The 17,990-nt window shown below is 39.3% G+C and overlaps 1 pseudogene; it reads left to right on the top strand.

The window, feature by feature from the left end:
* The first annotated feature begins 14,772 nt into the window (after positions 1–14,772).
* Positions 14,773–15,703, top strand: LOC123796667 (olfactory receptor 7A5-like; annotated as a pseudogene).
* The last annotated feature ends 2,287 nt before the right edge of the window (positions 15,704–17,990 follow it).

Here is a 17,990-nt window from a genome sequence, read left to right as displayed (position 1 = left end):
TTTAGCTGGATATCTATCAAACAATTTTGAACACCCACAAAATCAGCCTGAGATGGAAGAATATATACCTGGATCACTAGAAGCAGAAAAGCGACTGCTTTTTGCAAGGTAGGCTGAGCAGAGGCATGACTCTGTGGGGAGACATCAGAAGATAAAAAGAAGAGTGAGAGAGCCTCCGTAAGCTGATTCCTGGAAAGTGATATAACACCGAAGCTCATATTCGGAAGTCAGACACCACTCTAGTGAGACATACCTCTCTGAAAGGGGCTCTGGAAATGAAAATGCAGGATTCTAGGTAGAGCATTGATGTCTCGGCCTAAGAGTAACCACAGAGCAAAAGGGGCTTCCTGAACTGGTAGAGGGCCTGAGAAGTGGAGTGAGGAAGCAGGTTATGATCAGCGAGCCCAAGAGGGGCTCTCGGTGCAGATCGACAGAAGTCACAAGCGGGCCAGTTGATAACCTCTTTTCTTGAGTAGCCTGAAAAACATCTGATAACTGAACCTGCGACCAGGCAAAAACCGAGAGGTAGCACCTGGAAAGGGCGTTAGAGCAGCTCCCAGACATGATCCAGGAGACTCAGGGGCACACACAAGCCCATGGCTGCTCATAGTTTTACAATCACAAAGGGCAGTGTTACTCTCAGGCCTTTGGGACTACCTCTGAGAGAGCTGCTGTGGGCACACAGCACAGGAGGCTGTGGATTTCTGGGGTGCATACAGAAATGGAGACTGTTTGTCCTGGAGGGTTTATTAAAGAGGGTAGACAGACTCTTCTGCTCTGGGCCAGAGTTTTGGCTGCAGCCATTTTTGCTTTGATCATCTGAAAAGGAGTGGAAAGCCCCCAGGAAACAAAAGCCAAAAAGAAGATGGGTTTTCACTGAGCCCATCCCCCTGACAGAGCATGGGATAACTCTGCACAGGCAGGGTTAACTGAGAAACAGTGTAGCAGGCCACTTCCCAGAAGACAGGGTGGAAGAACAGGTGGACGACAAGCCTATAGATCCCAAAAGACTGTAATATCCGAATGCCAGGGGAAAATAGTATATTGAGCTCAGGGTGTAGCCTCACGACTTGCTTATTTTTCAGATAAAATTCTCCTTTTCTTTTTTTTTTTTTCCTCTTATGCTTCTTCTGTTTTTTTTTCTTTTTACCCTCATTTCAACTAGTTGTTTATTATATCAACTTATATTTCATATTCACTTTTTAACTGTATTCTTTCACATCTATACTTCGTACAGATACATGCTTTATTTTAGCCCGTTTTTCACTCTATTTAATTTTAACTTTCTATATATACAAATTTTACTTTCATTGTAATTTTGGGATGTAGTGCCCTCTAACATAGACCCAAATACACCCAGGAACAACTGAAACACCCTGCTTTATTGACACCAAGAGATTATATCCCCCATCCGATCCCCACATTTTTTTAATTTTTTTTAATTTTTGAATTTTATTCTTGTGTTTCATTTTGACTTGTTTTTTTTTTCGGTGGTGGCTTCCGACCACTCCAGATTTTGTTAGGGGCAATTTCCTTGGGTTGTGATATATTTTGGACTCTGTTCATTGACTCAAACATCCCTGAACAGAATGACTAAGAGGAGGAACTCTCAATAAAGAAAAGAAACAGAGACAATATCATCTGCCACAGAACCAATGGATATGGATATAAACAAAATGTCAGAGTCAGAATTCAGGATAGCAATCATGAAATCAATAGCCAGGCTTGAAGGATGTATTCGTGACAATGTAGAATCTGTAAGAGCAGAAAAAAGATCTAATCAGGCTGAAATTAAAAATGCTGTGAATGAGATGCAATCTAAACTGGATACTCTAACAGCCAGGGTAAATGAGGCAGAAGAGGGAATTGGTGATCTAGGGGATAAGCTGCTGGAAATGAAGGAAGTTGAGGAAAACAGAGCCTACTGTAGCACATGAAAAGAGGATTGCAGGGGTTAGTGATGCCATGAAACATTCCAATGTCAGAATTATTGGGATCGCCGAGGGGGTGGAGAGAGAGAGAGAGCACTAGAAGGTATATTTGAACAACTCATAGTTGAGAACTTCCATACTCTTGGGAAGGAAACAAGCATTTGAATCCAAGATGCAGAGAGGACCCCTCCCAAAATCAATAAAAATAGATCAACACCCCAACATATAATACAGAAGCTTGCAAATTTTACAGCCAAGGAAACTATCATGAGAATATGCAGGGAGAGAAGGTTCCTTATAGATGGCTGGAGGAACAGCAGAATAACATAAGACCTGGCCACACACACCTGGCAAGCCAGAAAGGGCTGACAAGACATATTCAGGGTACTAAATGAGAAGAACATGCAGCCAAGAATGCTTTATCCAAGAAGGCTGTCATTCAGAATGGAAGGAGACATAAAGAGCTTTCAGGACTGGCAGAAACTAAAAGAATATGTAATGACCAATGCAAGCCTGCAAGAAATATTAAGGGGGATTCTATAAGAAAAAAGACCCCAAGAGTCGCATAGACCAGAAATAAACAGAGACAATCTACAGAAATAGGGACTTTGCAGGCAATACAAAGTCACTAAATTCATATCTCTCAATAGTTACTCTGCATGTAAATAGGCTGAATGCTCCCATGAGAAGATACAGGGTATCAGATTGGATTAAAAAAAAAAACAGGACCCATCTATATACTGTCTACAAGAGACTCATTTAGAATGTAAAGACACCTCCAGGTTGAAAGTGAGTGGATGGAGAAACATGTACCATGCTAATGGACCTCAAAAGAAAGCTGGGGTATTAATCCTCATATCAGACAAATTAGATTTTAAACCAAAGACCGTAGTCAGAAATGTAGAGGGACACTATATCTTAGAAACTTACTTAAAGTTTCTATCAAACAAGATCTAACAACTGTAAATATCTATACCCCCAATATGGGAGCCACCAATTATATAAACCAATTAATAACAAAAGTACAGAAACATATTAATAATAATACATTAATAGTAGGAGACTCAGCACTCCACTCACAGCAATGGACAGATCATCTAAGCAGAAGATCAACAAAGAAACAAGAGCTTTGAATGACACATTGGACTGGATGGACTTCATAGATATATGCAGAACATTCCACCCTAAAACAACAGAATAAGCATTCTTTTCGACTGCACACAGAACTTTCTCCAGAATACACCACATACTGGGTCACAAATTGGTTCTCAGCTGATACCAAAAGATTGAGATTATCCCTTACATATTTTCAGAACACAATGCTGTGAAACTGGAACTCAATCACAAGAAGAAATATGGAAGGATATCAAACACTTGGAAGTTAAAGAGCATCTTGCAAAAGAATGATTGGGTCAACCAGGAAATTAAAGAATTTAAACAATTCATCGAAACCAATGAGAATGAAGACACATCAGTGCAAAACCTATGGGACACTGCAAAGGAAGTCCTAAGGGGAAAATATATAGCCATCCAAGCCTCTTCTAAAAAGTTAGAAAAATCACAAATGCACAAGCAAACCTTACCCCTAAAGTACTTGCAGAAAGAACAGCAAATAAAACCTAAACCAAGCAGGAGAAAAGAAATAATAAAGATTAGAGCAGAGATCAATGAAATAGAAACCAGAAGAATAGTAGAACAAATCAACAGAACTGGAAGCTGGTTCTTTGAAAGAAATAATAAGATCAATAAACCTCTGGCTGGACTTATCCAAAAGAAAAGGGAAAGGACCAAATCAATAAAATCATGAATGAAACGGGGGAGATCACAACTAACACCAAGGAAATAGAAACAATTATTAGAAATTGTTACCAGCAACTCTATGCCAACAAATTAAGCAATCTGAAGAAACTGGTGCATTCCTGGAAACTTAAAAACTACCAAAATTGAAACAGGAAGAAAAAGACACTCTGAACAGACCAATAACCAGTAAGGTATTGAAGTACTAATCAAAACCTCCTAAAAAAACAAGGATCCAGGGCCAGATGGCTTTGCAGGGCAATTCTACCAAACATTTAAAGAAGAATTAATACCTATTCTACTGAAGCTGTTTCAAAAAATAGAAACAGAAGGAAGACTCCCAAACTCGTTCTATGAGGCCAGCATTACCCTGATACCAAAACCAGACAAAGACCCCATCAGAAAGAAGAATTACAGACCAAATCTCTAATGAACATGGATTCTAAAATACTCAACAGCATCCTAACCAATAGGATCCAACAGTACATTAAAAGGATTATTCACCACAAACAGGTGGAGTTTATCCCTAGGATGCAAGGGTGGTTCAACATTCACAAATCAATCAACATGATAGAGCACAATAATAGAAGAAGAAACAAGAACCAGATAATCCTCTCAATTGATGCAGAAAAGCATTTGACAAAATGCAGCATCCTTTCCTGATTAAACTCTTCAGAGTGTAGGGAGAGAGGGAACATACCTCAATATCATAAAAGCCACCTATGAAAAGCCCACAGTAAATATCATTTTCAGTGGGGAAAAAGTGAGAACCTTTCCCTTAAGGGATGCCCATTCTCACCACTATTGTTCAAAATAGTATTAGAATTCCCAGCCTCGGCAATCAGAAAACAAAAAGAAATAAAAGGCATTCAAATTGGCAAGGAAGAAATCAACCACTCCTTCTTTGCTGATGATATGATACTTTATGTGGAAAACCCAAAGGACTTCACCCCCAAACTGCTAGAGCTCATAAAGGAATTCAGCAACGTAGAAGGATACAAAATCAATTCACAGAAATCAATTGCTTTTCTATACACTAACAATGTAACTGGAGAAAGGAAAATTACAGAACCCATTCCATTTACTATACCATCAAAAACCATAAGATACCTAGGAATAAATCTAACCAAAGAGGCAAAGGATCTGTGCTCTAAAAACTACAGAATATTTATGAAAGAAATTGAGGAAGACACAAAAAGATGGAAAAACATTCCATGCCCATAGATTGGAAGAATAAACATTGTGAAAATGTCTATGGTACCCAGAGCAATCTACACATTCAATACCATCCTTATTAAAATACCATTGATGTTTTCCACAGAGCTGGAACAAACAATCCTAAAATTTGTATAGAACCAGAAAAGACCCTGAATAGTCAAGGAAATGTTGATAAAGAAAACCAAAGTTGGGAGCATCCCAATGCCTGACTTCAAGCTGTATTACAAAACTGTAATCATCAAGACAGCATGGTACTGGCACAAAAACAGACACACAGATCAATGGAATAGAATAAAGAACGTGAAATAGACCCTCAACTTTATGGTCAACTAATCTTCGACAAAGCAAGAAAGAATATCCAATTGATAAAAGGTAGTCTCTTCAACACATAGTGCTGGGAAAATTGGACAGCCACATGCAGAAGAATGAAACTGGACCATTCTCTTATACCATACACAAAGATAAACCCAAAATTGGTGAGAGACCTCAGTGTGAGACAGGAATCCATCAAAATCCTATAGGAGAACACAAGCATTAATCTCATTGACCTCAGCTGTGGCAACTCTTATTAGACTTGTAGCTGGAGGCAAGGGAAACAAAAGCAAAAGTGAATTATTGGTATTTCATCAGGATAAAGAGCTTCTACACAGAAAAGGATACAATCAGCAAAACTAAATAGCAACCTACAGAATGGGAGAAGAGATTTGCACATGGCATATCAGATAAAAGGCTAGTATCCAAAATCTATAAAGAACTTATGAAACTCAACATGTCAAAAATAGTAAATCCAGTCGGAAATGGACAGAAGACACGGACAGACATTTCTCCAAAGAACACATACAAATGGCCAACAGATACATGAAAAAATCTCAACATCACTCATTATCAGAGAATACAAATCAAAACCAAAATGAGATACCCTCTCACACCTGTCAGAATGGCTAAAAGTAATAGCTCATGAAACAACAGGTGTTGGTGAGGATGTGGAGAAAGGGGAACCCTCTAGCACCAATGGTGGGAATGCAGGCTGGTGCAGCCACTCTGGAAAACAATATGGAGGTTCCTTAAGAGTTCAAAATAGAACTATTCCAGTACCTTTAAGGTGATATTTTTTTTATAGCAAAGAAGGATTAAGGTAGCAGATTTAAAAGGGTTGCTAATCAGCTGCCGTTATGGTAAAAAGATTAGCTATGCTTGTCCAGGTGGGACAAAGGTAATGGCAACGGTCCTCCATATGTTGATGAGGGAGACAAAAGAGTTGGTGTTCGAGAGACTTTGAAAATGCTACCCTGCTGGCTCTTAAGGTGGAGGAAGAGCCATGAACCAAGAAATGCAGGCAGCTAATAATTGAGACTAGAATTTGGAAAACAACTTTGTAATATAGCTTGAAGTCTGGAATTTGTGATGCCACTAGCTTTGGTTTTCCTTACAACATTCCTTGGTTATTTGGGGTCTTTTCTGGGACCACAGAAATTTTAGGATTGTTTGTTCCAGCTCTGTGAAAAAAATTGGTGGTGTTTTGATGGGATTTCATTGAATGTATAGATTGCTCTAGGTAGCATAGACTATTTTAACAATATTTGTTCTTCCAATCCTTGAGCATGGAATGTTTTTCCATTTCTTTGTGTCTTCCTCAATATCTTTCATGACTGTTCTATAGTTTTCTGAGTCAGATCCTTTTCCTCTTTGGTTAGGTTTATTCCTAGGTACCTGACGGTATTTGGTGCAATTAAAAATGGGATGGACTCCTGAATTTCTCTTACTTCTGTCTCATTGCTAGTGTATAGAAATGCAACTGATTCCTGTGAATTGATTTTATATCCTGAGACTTTGCTGAATTCCTCTATCAGTTCTAGGAATTTGGGGGTGGAGTCTTTTGTTTTCCACATAAAGTATCATGTACTTTGCAAAGAGTGAGAGTTTGACTTCTTCTTCACCAATTTGCATGCCTTTTATTACTTTTGTTTTAACGTATACTCAGTTAGCCAACATAAGTACATCATTATTAGTTTCAGATGTAGTGTTCAGTAATTCATCAGTTGCATATAACACCCAGTGCTCATCACATCACATGTCCTCTTTAATGCCCATCACCCAGTCGCCCCATCACCCCCATCTTTCCTTTCACAACCCTCAGTTTGTTTCCCAGAGTCAAGAGTCTCTCATGGTTTGTCTCTCTCTCTGATTTCTTCCCATTCAGTTTTCCCACCCTTCCCCTATGATCCTCTGAACTATTTCTGAAACTTATGATAACTGTCTTTCATTGATTGACTTATTTCACTTAGCATAATACCCTCGGGTTCCATCCTTATCAGTGTAAATGCTAAGTAGTCAACCTTTCTTTTTTTAATTTAAATTCAATTAAGGAAGGTTTAGTACATCATTAGTTTTTTATATAATGTTCAATGATTCATTAGTTGAATATAACCCTCAATGCTCATCATATCATGTGCCCTCTTTAATTTCCATCACCCAGTTACCCCATTACCCCCACCCTCCTCCCTTTCAACATCCCTCAGTTTGTTTCCCGGAGTCAAGAGTCTCATATAGTTTGTCTCCGTCTCTGATATCTTCCCATTCAGTTTTCCCTCCCCACCCCTATTGTCCTCTGCACTATTCCTTATGTTCCACATATGAGTGAAACCATATGATAATTCTGTTTCTCTAATTGACTTATTTCACTTAGCATAACCCCTCCATTCCATCCATGTTCCATCCATGTTCCATCCTTTCTCTTGGCTGAGCAATATTCCATTAATATATGAACCACATCTTCTTTATCCAATTATCTGTTGAAGTACATCTCAGCTCCTTCCACAGTTTGGCTATTGTGGACACTGCTAATATGAACATTGGGGTGCAGGTGCCACCTTCTTTTCACTATTCTGTATATTTGGGGTAAATATCCAGTACTACATGTGCCAGGTCATAAGGTACCTCTATTTTTAACTTCTTGAGGAACCTCCAAACCATTTTCCAGAGTGGCTGTACCTGCTTGCATTCCCACCCACTGTGTAAGAGGGTTCCCCTTTCCCCACATCCTCACCAACACTTGTTGTTTCCTGTCTTGTAAATTTTAGCCATCCTGACTGGTGTGACATGGCATCTCATTGTGGTTTTGATGTGTATTTCCCTGATGGCAAATGATTTGGAGCATTTTTTCATGTGTCTGTTGGCCATTTGTATGTCTTCTTTGGAGAAGTGTTTGTTCATGTCTTTTGCCCATTTCTTGACTGGATTTTTTGGTTTTGGGGTGTTGAGTTTGATAAGTTCTTTCGGGTCTCCTACATAGAATATCATATTGTCTGTGAAGAGTGATATTTTGACTTATTCTTTGCTGATCTGAATGCATTTTATTTCTTTTTGTTGTCTGATTGCTGAGGCTAGGACTTCTAGTACTATGTTGAACAACAGTGATGACAGTGGACATCCCTGTCATGTTCCTGACCTTAGGGAAGAAGATCTCAGTTTTTTCCCATTGAGGATGATATAGGCTGTGGGTCTATCCTATATGGTTTTTGATGTTGAGGTATGTTCCTTCTATTCCTACTGTCTAGTGGGTTTTACAGAGAAAGGATGATATATTTTGTCAAATGCTTTTTATGCAACAGTTGAGGGGATCATAAGGTTCTTATCTTTTCTTTTATTAATGTGGTGTATCACTTTGATTAATTTGTGAATTTTCAAACACCCTTGCAACCTAGGAATAAATCCCACTTTGTCATGGTGAATAATTGTTGTAATGTACTGATGTGTCTGGATTCCTAGTATCTTGTTGAGAATTTTATCATCCATGTTCACCAGGGATATTGGTATGTAATTCTCCTTTTAAGTGTGGTCTTTATCTGATTTTGGTATCAAGGTGACACTGGCCTCATAAAATGAGTTTGGAAGTTTTCCTTCCATTTCTGTTTTTTGGAACAGTTTCAAAAGAATAGGTATTAATTCTTCCTTAAATGTTTTGTAGATCAATGTTCATAGCAGAAATGTTCACAATAGCCAAACTGTGAAAAGAGCCAAGATGCCCTTCAACAGATGAATGGATAAAGAAGATGTGGTCCATATATGCAATGGAATATTACTCACCCATCAGAAAGGACGAATACCCACCATTTGCATCAATATGAATGGAACTGGAGCAGATTATGCTAAATGAAATAGGTCAAGCAGAGAAACACAATTATCATATGGTTTCACTTACTTGTGGAAAATAAGGAATAGCATGGAAGACATTAGGAGAAAAAAGGGAAAAATGAAGGCGGGGGAGGGGTATCAGAGAGGGAGATGAACCATGAGAGACTATGGACTCCCGGCAAACAAATTGAGGGTTTTAGAGGTGAGGTAGGTGGGGGGATGAGTCAGCCCAGTGATGGATATTAAGGAGGGCACGTATAGCATGGAGCACTGGGTGTTATATGCAAACAATGAACCATGGAACACTACATCAAAAACTAATGATGTACTGTATGGTGACTAACATAACATAATTTTAAAAAATAAAAATAAATGTTTGGTAGAATTGCCTGGACTATCCAACCCTGAACTCTTATTTTTTGGAAGATTTTTGATTACAGATTCAATTTCTTTGTTGGTTATGGGTCTACCCTATGACTCAGCAATTACACAATTAGGGACTTATCTAAAGGATACAAACATAGGGATTTGAAGGGGCACATAATCCCAATGTTTATAACAGCAATGTCCACAATAGCTAAAACATAGAAAGAAACAAAACATCCATCAACCAATAAATCAATAAAGAAGATGTGGTACATATACACAATGGAACATTACTCAGCCATCAAAAGAATGAGATCTTATCATTTAGATGATCTGAATGGAACTAGAATGTTTATGCTAAGTGAAATAAATTGGCCAGAAAAAGACAAAAAGCATATGTGAAATTTAAAAAACAAAACTGATGAAAATAGGGGAAGGGAGGGAAAAATAAAATAAGATAAAAACAGAGAGGGAGACAAACTATAGGGAACAAACTGAGGGTTGTTGGAGGGGAAGTGGGTGGGGAGATTGGATAACAGGGTGGTGGGCATTAAGGAGGCCACGTGATGTAATGAGCACTGTGTGTTATATGCAACTAATGAACCATTGAACACTATATCAAAAACTAATGTACTGTATGTTGGCTAAATGAACATTAAAAAATTGTATTCAAAGACAGTATTTTGTGCAGAAGCCTTAAAACTCCCTACACCTACCTCTAACATGGGATCACAGCTTATCTAACCTGAGAGTGCTCCACACACCAGGACCTGCACATCAACATCACCCGAGAGTTTGCTACAAATGCAGAATCTCTGGGCTACCCAGGCCCTGAGACCAGACTCTGCCTTTGTAGTGGGACCTGTATGGATTCACAGGCACATTGAGGTTGGAGAGATGCTGGTCCAAATGGATTTCTCATGTTTTATGGTTGACATTTGTGGCAGGATGATAATATGTTGGGGGTGCTTTCCTTTGGATTGTAGGTGTTCAGCAGCATCCTTTCAGACATCACCAGACATCCCCAGGAGCAAATTATTTTCTGGTTGAAACCAATGCCACAGAGCTTGAGAACCAGAAGCATCCTGACAGAATGACACTCAAGGCCACCACATACTCGGATATTCAGTGTGGACAGATCACTAACAGCACCAAGCACCATGTCTACAATGTATATTAGAGTTCATAAATGTACTTCACTTACTCAGGGATAAGATGTTTATAATATTAAATCAAACAATCCCTATGAGATGGAAGCTCACAGCATAGTACATAACATGATCTAAACATGTATGTTATAATTACAACCATTTTATAACAAAGGACTAAGTGACAGCTCTTGACTTGTATAAAGTAAGAAATTCCTAATTGTAACTGCAAACATTTCTTGAAGCCAGTGTGTGTAGTGGCCAAGGTTTATTAAAAGAACCTGCTTCTCTGCCTTATTGAAAAGAAGAATAGACCCTGTCTAGAGATAGCATACCAGGGTCCCCACCACATGTCAATGTCTTGATATAAAGAGACCTAATCCAGGCAGGTTACTAGGTCTTAGACTTAAAGAAAATTATAACTTGGTGCTGAGATAAGATGCTAGCAGATTCACACATAAGGAAGAAGGCAAGTTCAGGTAAAGGGAGTAAACGGAATTTTTAAAATCACCAAAAACTAGATTCACTTGACCTCTAACCCTGTCTTTTGGGAACTGAGATTCATTAGGAAAATATCCTTTCTGTCCAGAGGACTTTCCCACTTGGGAATCATGTGTGTAGAGGCTGGAGCCACAAGGGGGAAATGTGCTAATGAGCAGACACAGGGAGCTGTAAGTACCTCCTCGTCTCCAGTCCATCAGTCTGTGCAACCTTGGTTGGGAAGGACCATGCTTCTTGTCTGTTTGTTCCGAGTCCTAATTCTGGCTGGAGGCCAATGCTTCACTTTCTGCTGCCTTGGATGAGGACAGAGCTTGAGTCCCTATCATCTGCAATCCAGGGAGGAATTCAGACTTCCACAAGGACACCTTCCTGTCAGACACCCCAGCCAGGTGAGTCCAACACCCCAGTGAACCATGGATGACAGGGTCAGAGAGAAAGGAAACCAGTAACTTTGACCCATCACCACTTGAGAGCCAATTCAACTTAGCCCAGAGGGAGTGATCACTGTGTTTGTAGGTTTGCTTTATTAAATAATTAATGTATTATTAGTGCTAATATCAATTTCACAGAGTGACTGCTACCCACACTTTTGAAGGTCTTTCATATTCCTTATCATTAAATTGCTATTATAGCAATGATGGAGAAAGAATGTTGAGATTGTTAAACTCAATGTGTGGGTCTAATCTGGTGTAATTTTGTCCCCCGGGGGTCATTGATCACTGTCTGGAGCCAGCTTTGCCACTGGAGAGGGGTGCATGGAGGACAGGAATGTCTAAACTTCCTATAGTGCATAGGACACACCCCAGGGCAGGCTCTGGCCAGAATGTCCATAGCGCAGAGACAGAGAAGCCCTGGGGTGAAGAACATCAGTATTTGGAACACAGCTGCCTTCAGCTTCTGCCTTCACCACTGTAACACTTCCTGCAGCAAATTCACAGTAACCCCTTGGCTACTGGTTTAAACGTTCAAACCACAAAGAATGTACAACTCTGTAGGTTTGTTCCCCAGGCTGCCGGTGTTACAGATGTTTCTTGTTTTCTCAGACGATCCCTCAGTTATATTTGATGACCATTCTCGTTGGTTTTTATTATTATATGCCCATACGTTATTCTCTTTCTCCCTCTTTCTTTTATTTTTAAAACGGTATCAGCATTTCAAATGATTTTTTCAGATCCTTATGTCTCAATTGACTTTTGGAACATATTTTGACCATAAATTTGACATTTTATTTAAATATGTCTACCTACTTACTTCTGAGTTTCTTGTTATATTTAAGTGGTGTTGTCCAAATGCAATTTTTGTGTGTAGTTTTCTTGATGTTCTAATATATGCTATGGTTAGACTAATACTGAGGTCATAATCTTCTAGGTTTTAGTAAGATCTGAGACAAAGGACCAATTTCATATTCTTCCAAACAGGTATCCTTTTATGCCAGCATTTATTTAGCATTTCAACCTTCTCCAGTGAAACTGAAATAACAATCTTGCCATGTGGTAAATGTCCTTATACAATGAAACCTAATTCCTGACACATTTAACAAATAAAACAGAGGATGTGTCATGGGCCGGAATATTCTAGGAACATTACATGTTATATTCTTTCATATCTAGGCTTTTCCCAATTTAATTAATAATCCATATCGACATCATTAATAATTGTTATTTTATACCCCATTTCAATTCATTTTGGTTTATCATATAAATTCGCCTAAGACAGTTGTTTGAAACTACTCGTTTCACATTGTAACCTGATTTTGTGATCCCTTCATTCTTTTCATTCTATAACTTTTCATATTCTTAGGTCTTTTTATTTAAAGCACATATATTTACATAACTTGGTGAGAAAAAAAAAAGTGAACCAAGAAGGTGAAGTAATGCACTTTTGAACCATGTATCATAACAGTGAGAACAGAGCACAATGAAATAAATGTGTGTATAATATGATGCCTGAAGACAGAATGATAGGAAGCAAATTACTGAGTACAAAATGACAGAACTGTCATGGTGTGGGCAGGATTATAGAGCAGGGACTGTGGACCCCTTTGCACGTTGGATGAAATTCAGTTTGAGGATTAGAGTGTGCCCCTTGGAAATGTCAAATGAGAGATCAATACCCAAAGCCCAAGAATATCAATGACATGATGCCACATAAGATATGGGAGAAAGCAACTAACCTCATCCTCTATCAGACCACATATAAAAGAAACAGCCAAATAATGATGCGGGAAGTACAGGAAAAATCAGTTTTCTGTGCTTGATATAAAAATCCCCAACTTTTGTTTTTTTGTGTATACTTCCTTTTGTGAAGTGTTGGTTGTTTATCATTTTGCTCATTTTGGGGGGTGTACAATATAAATATATATATCTTAATATTTATGTATACTATTTTTTCCATGGGAGGCTTAAGAATTGGCATTTCTGCATTTTGCAGGGGGAAGATCACTGATCTGGCTACTTGAGTTGGATCCATTCCTGGCATAACCAGGATGATGGGGCTGAGAAAGATAGGGGAATAACACAATCCAGGAAGCCATGGTGTCTTGCATGTCGGTGACCATGGAGTGTGAGCTGTCCCCACAACAGGGTGCCAGGACTCATAAATTCCAAGGTGACACAACACAGGGGCCAGAACTCGATCAAGAGAGACCACTAAGAAGGGGATCTGGTTCAATTCATGGGATGTCTTTGCAACACGATGAATGCAGTGGGAGACGCAGTGTGGACAAGGAAGTCCCTGTGCCTTGAGGGTTCAGAGGTAGCAGAGAGGCCACTTTCCTCCTCAGCATGTCTGACAGCATCTCTCCTCAGTCTCCCTCTGGCTCATTCCCCTTGCAGCACTGGCTTTGCTTCTTTGACTTGAACACTGGAAACAAGTACCTGCCTTGGGGCCTTTGCACTGGCCATTCCCTCTGCCAGGCACACACTTTCCCCATATTCCTTCATCTACCCCTCTGTCTTACTTGAGGTCTGTGTCCCATTGTCACCTTGTTTGCAGAATGGCTTACATACCCATGAAAACAGCTATTCACTCTCTACTTTTCCCACTTTCTTTTTCTTCATTCCACCTGCCACCACCTGAAATGCTATTTAATTTTATTTGTTAATGTATTCTTTCTCCAATGATAAGGACTTTTGTTCTTTACCACCCCATACTCATTGACTAGACAATGCCTAAAATTAAGACAGTACTCAATTTATATTCCTGAAACTTAAAATAATTTTTATTTTCTTAAAGATTTTTTTTTATTTTATTTATTGGACAGAGAGAGAGACAGCCAGTGAGAGAGGGAACACAGGCAGGGGGAGTGGGAGAGGAAGAAGCAGGCTCCCAGCGGAGGAGCCTGATGTGGGGCTTGATCCCATAACGCCAGGATCACTCCCTGAGCCGAAGGCAGATGCCTAACAACTGAGACACGCAGGCACCCCTTAAAATAATTATTAAATTAAAACTGTAAAATACATGGCCTTTTAGGAAAAAAGTGATTGGAACAAAATTTCCATAACTATGGTGGCATAGGGAGTCTCCTGAAGGGAAGCATATCCGTGCACAACATATTAAAGTGAATTTCTATAATGTAAAACAAAAAAAAAAGTAACATTTTAAATCTGAGAGTAATAAAAGATTGTGTGAAAATTAGTCATGCTATTTGCTTCTGTCCTTGAAGTCACCTCCAACACATGGAACCAGGCAATGATACACAAATTTCCGAGTTTCTTCTTCTGGGATTTTCAGAGGAACCAGAGCTGCAGCCCCTCCTATTCGTGCTTTTCCTCTCCATGTACCTGATCACTTTTTTGGAAACCTGCTCATCGTCCTGGCCGTCAGCTCAGACTCCCACCTCCACACCCCCATGTACTTCTTCCTGGCCAACCTGTCCTTTGTAGACATTTGTTCCACCTCCACCACCATCCCCAAGATGCTGTGGAACATCCAGGTTCAGAGCAAAGTCATAACATATGCAGGCTGTGTTATGCAGATTTATTTCCTCATACTCTTTGCCGTGTTGGACATCTTTCTCCTGAGTGTGATGGCTTATGACCGCTTTGTGGCCATCTGTCACCCCCTGCACTACACGGTCATCATGAATTCCCAGCTTTGTGGACTGCTGGTTCTGGTGTCCTGGGTCATGTGTATCCTAAATTCCTTCTTACAAAGTTTAATGATGTTACGGCTTTCCTTCTGTTCACATTTGCATATCCCCCACTTTTTTGTGAACTCAGTGATATGGTCCAACTTGCCTGTTCTGACACCTTTCTTAACAACTTGGTGATGTATTTTGCAGCTGTTCTGCTGGGTGGGGGTCCTTTCGCTGGGATCCTTTACTCTTATTCTAAGATTGTTTCCTCCATAGTTAGAATATCATCAGCTCAAGGCAAGTACAAAGCATTTTCCACCTGTGCGTCTCACCTCTCAGTTGTCTCCTTATTTTATTGCACGATGCTCAGTGTGTACCTGAGCTCTGCTGCCACCCAGAGCTCCCACGCAAGTGCCGTGGCCTCGGTGATGTACACGGTGGTCACCCCCATGCTGAAACCCTTCATCTACAGCCTGAGGAACACAGACATAAAGAGGGCTCTGAGAGGAATCATTGGGGTTCCAGTGATGTAAGGCCCATTCATCCTGGGACTGAAGAAGTGCCCACGATTGCAGTGCTCAGAGCCAAAAACTGCCATGATTTGATCAGACTCTGGAGGTAGAATTGGCTCCTTCTATTTATTACCTGAAATTTCCATTTGTTTGAATTCAACTTCTCCATACATTTAAGTAGCTCACTTTATTAGGCTTCTGCTCTGTCTGATATACAGTTTTCCCCTTTGTCCATATCCTACTTTTTCAAAGTTTTTTCCAGCCTTGATCGAAAATATTTTGAATTCCCATTTATGTCATGGGGTACCATACTTTCTACTTGGGGTGCCTGGGTGTCTCAGTCAGTTAAGCATCTACCTTCAGCTTGGGTCATGATCCTGGTGTCCTGGGATCGAGCCCCACATCGAGCACCACATTGGGCTCCCAGCTTGGTTGGAAACTGCTTCTCCCTCTCCCTTTGCCACTCCCCCTGCTGGTGCATTCTCTCTCACTCCCTCTCTCCTTTCTCTCTTGCTCTGTCTCTCCCTCTCTGTCATAAATAAATAAATAAATAATAAATAAATAAATAATAAATAATTTTTTAAAAAAGAATATTTTCTATTTAAAGAAGATATATGAGCCCAAGTAATTTTATCTTATTTTACTAAAAGGATAGTCATGAGTCATATTATTCATATAGGAAAAAAAAAAAACTAGTTTGAAACTATAGCTACTTATATAATTTTATAATAAAGGAAAGTATAATAACTCAGTTTTTCTATCTTGGATACATCAATACTTTGTACATCACTGCCTTCACTGCTCATCCTGACAAGGTAGCCTAACTTACAGTTTGTCCTATAGAGAGTCACTGAGTTCCATTCTCCTTATTGGGATCATGTTCTCCTACCCAACTGTGTCCACCATGCCTACCAGCGTGATGGGGAAAATGATTACCAAGTACACGTCTCCAAGTGGAGTCTACACAGAAACACATATTAGAATAAATGGATTAACTACATATGGCCTTCAAGCCAGAGAAGATCTTAAAAATGATGAAGAAAAATTGAAATTATACTTTGTATTACAAGCAAAGTATTTCATTTTATGCTGTCATAAAATTATTTATTTATTTATTTATTCATTCATTTGACAGAGATAGAGACAGCCAGCGAGAGAGGGAACGCAAGCAGGGGGAGTGGGAGAGGAAGAAGCAGGCTCATAGTAGAGGAGCCTGATGTGAGGCTCGATCCCATAACTCCAGGATTACACCCTGAGCCGAAGGCAGATGCTTAATGACTGTGCCACCCAGGCGCCCTGTCATAAAATATCCATACTCAGTGAAGTATGGAGTTTGGTGTCCATGTACAAGAAGTGGATTTTCACCCTTGGGGTGAAGAATTGATTGGCATGCTTATGGTGTTTTATCAAATCATCTTCCTCTTTCTACCGCATAGAAATAAGACTCTTTCCTCTCCTCTAAATGAAATACCTCCTCTTTTCTATATTTTGTTGTAACCATATAGTGGGCAATGATTGGACAAATCAATATCATCCATTTTATACATCCATATATATCCTCAGGATCAAAAGATGACTCATTAGAGAGATTGAATTCCTGTCCAGTCATATGATTCAGGTCACAACTCTTGTGCAAAGAGACATCTCCTTCCAACTTTTCTTGGTGACCTGGAAGGTGTGCTAACGAAGTGTGTCTCATTTCAGCCATCTGAAATAAATATGCAGAAGGATTTTGTTTGGTCCAAAGGAAACATTCAAGGTTAAGAATGTGAGTATGTATATGTTCATATACATTTGTATCTTTCTTTGAATAAACAAATTCACACACATTAAATAGAAAAGTGGAGAATTATTTAAATCTCAACTATTCTGTTGAAAGAAAATCTAAGAAAGGGATGGGATACAAATCCAAAGAATAAACATTTGAATCAACACAAACTAGGAAAAATGTAGAGTTTTGACACAAGCATTTAAAGTACAATGGGTGAACTTAATTTTAATAAGGAATTGTTTTTTATCTGTAATCTTCAAGAGCCTCAAAGTCAAAACCACATTTACATTTATGCAGTGGGAAATCACTGTCCAGCTAATGGGGCAGAATATCTCCAAACTGAAACTGATTTTCTCCTTGCAGTTAAGGTGGGATTTCAATACCAGATGCCTTTACCCGAGAGAAGTTCACTAAATGAGTTGAAAGGCTCAAACTCCTACAAACAATATTTTTCTGAACAAATGTCTGTATTCAATTCCAGCTGTAACAAATGACCACATGAGAGGCTTAAAACAATGATTTATCCTAAGTTTTCAG

Source organism: Ursus americanus, chromosome 14 (genome assembly GCF_024610735.1).
Source record: "Ursus americanus isolate L20-20 chromosome 14, mUrsAme1.1.p, whole genome shotgun sequence".
NCBI lineage: Eukaryota > Metazoa > Chordata > Mammalia > Carnivora > Ursidae > Ursus > Ursus americanus.
Note: the sequence above shows the minus strand (reverse complement) of the source record. Positions and strands in the feature narration are given on the sequence as shown.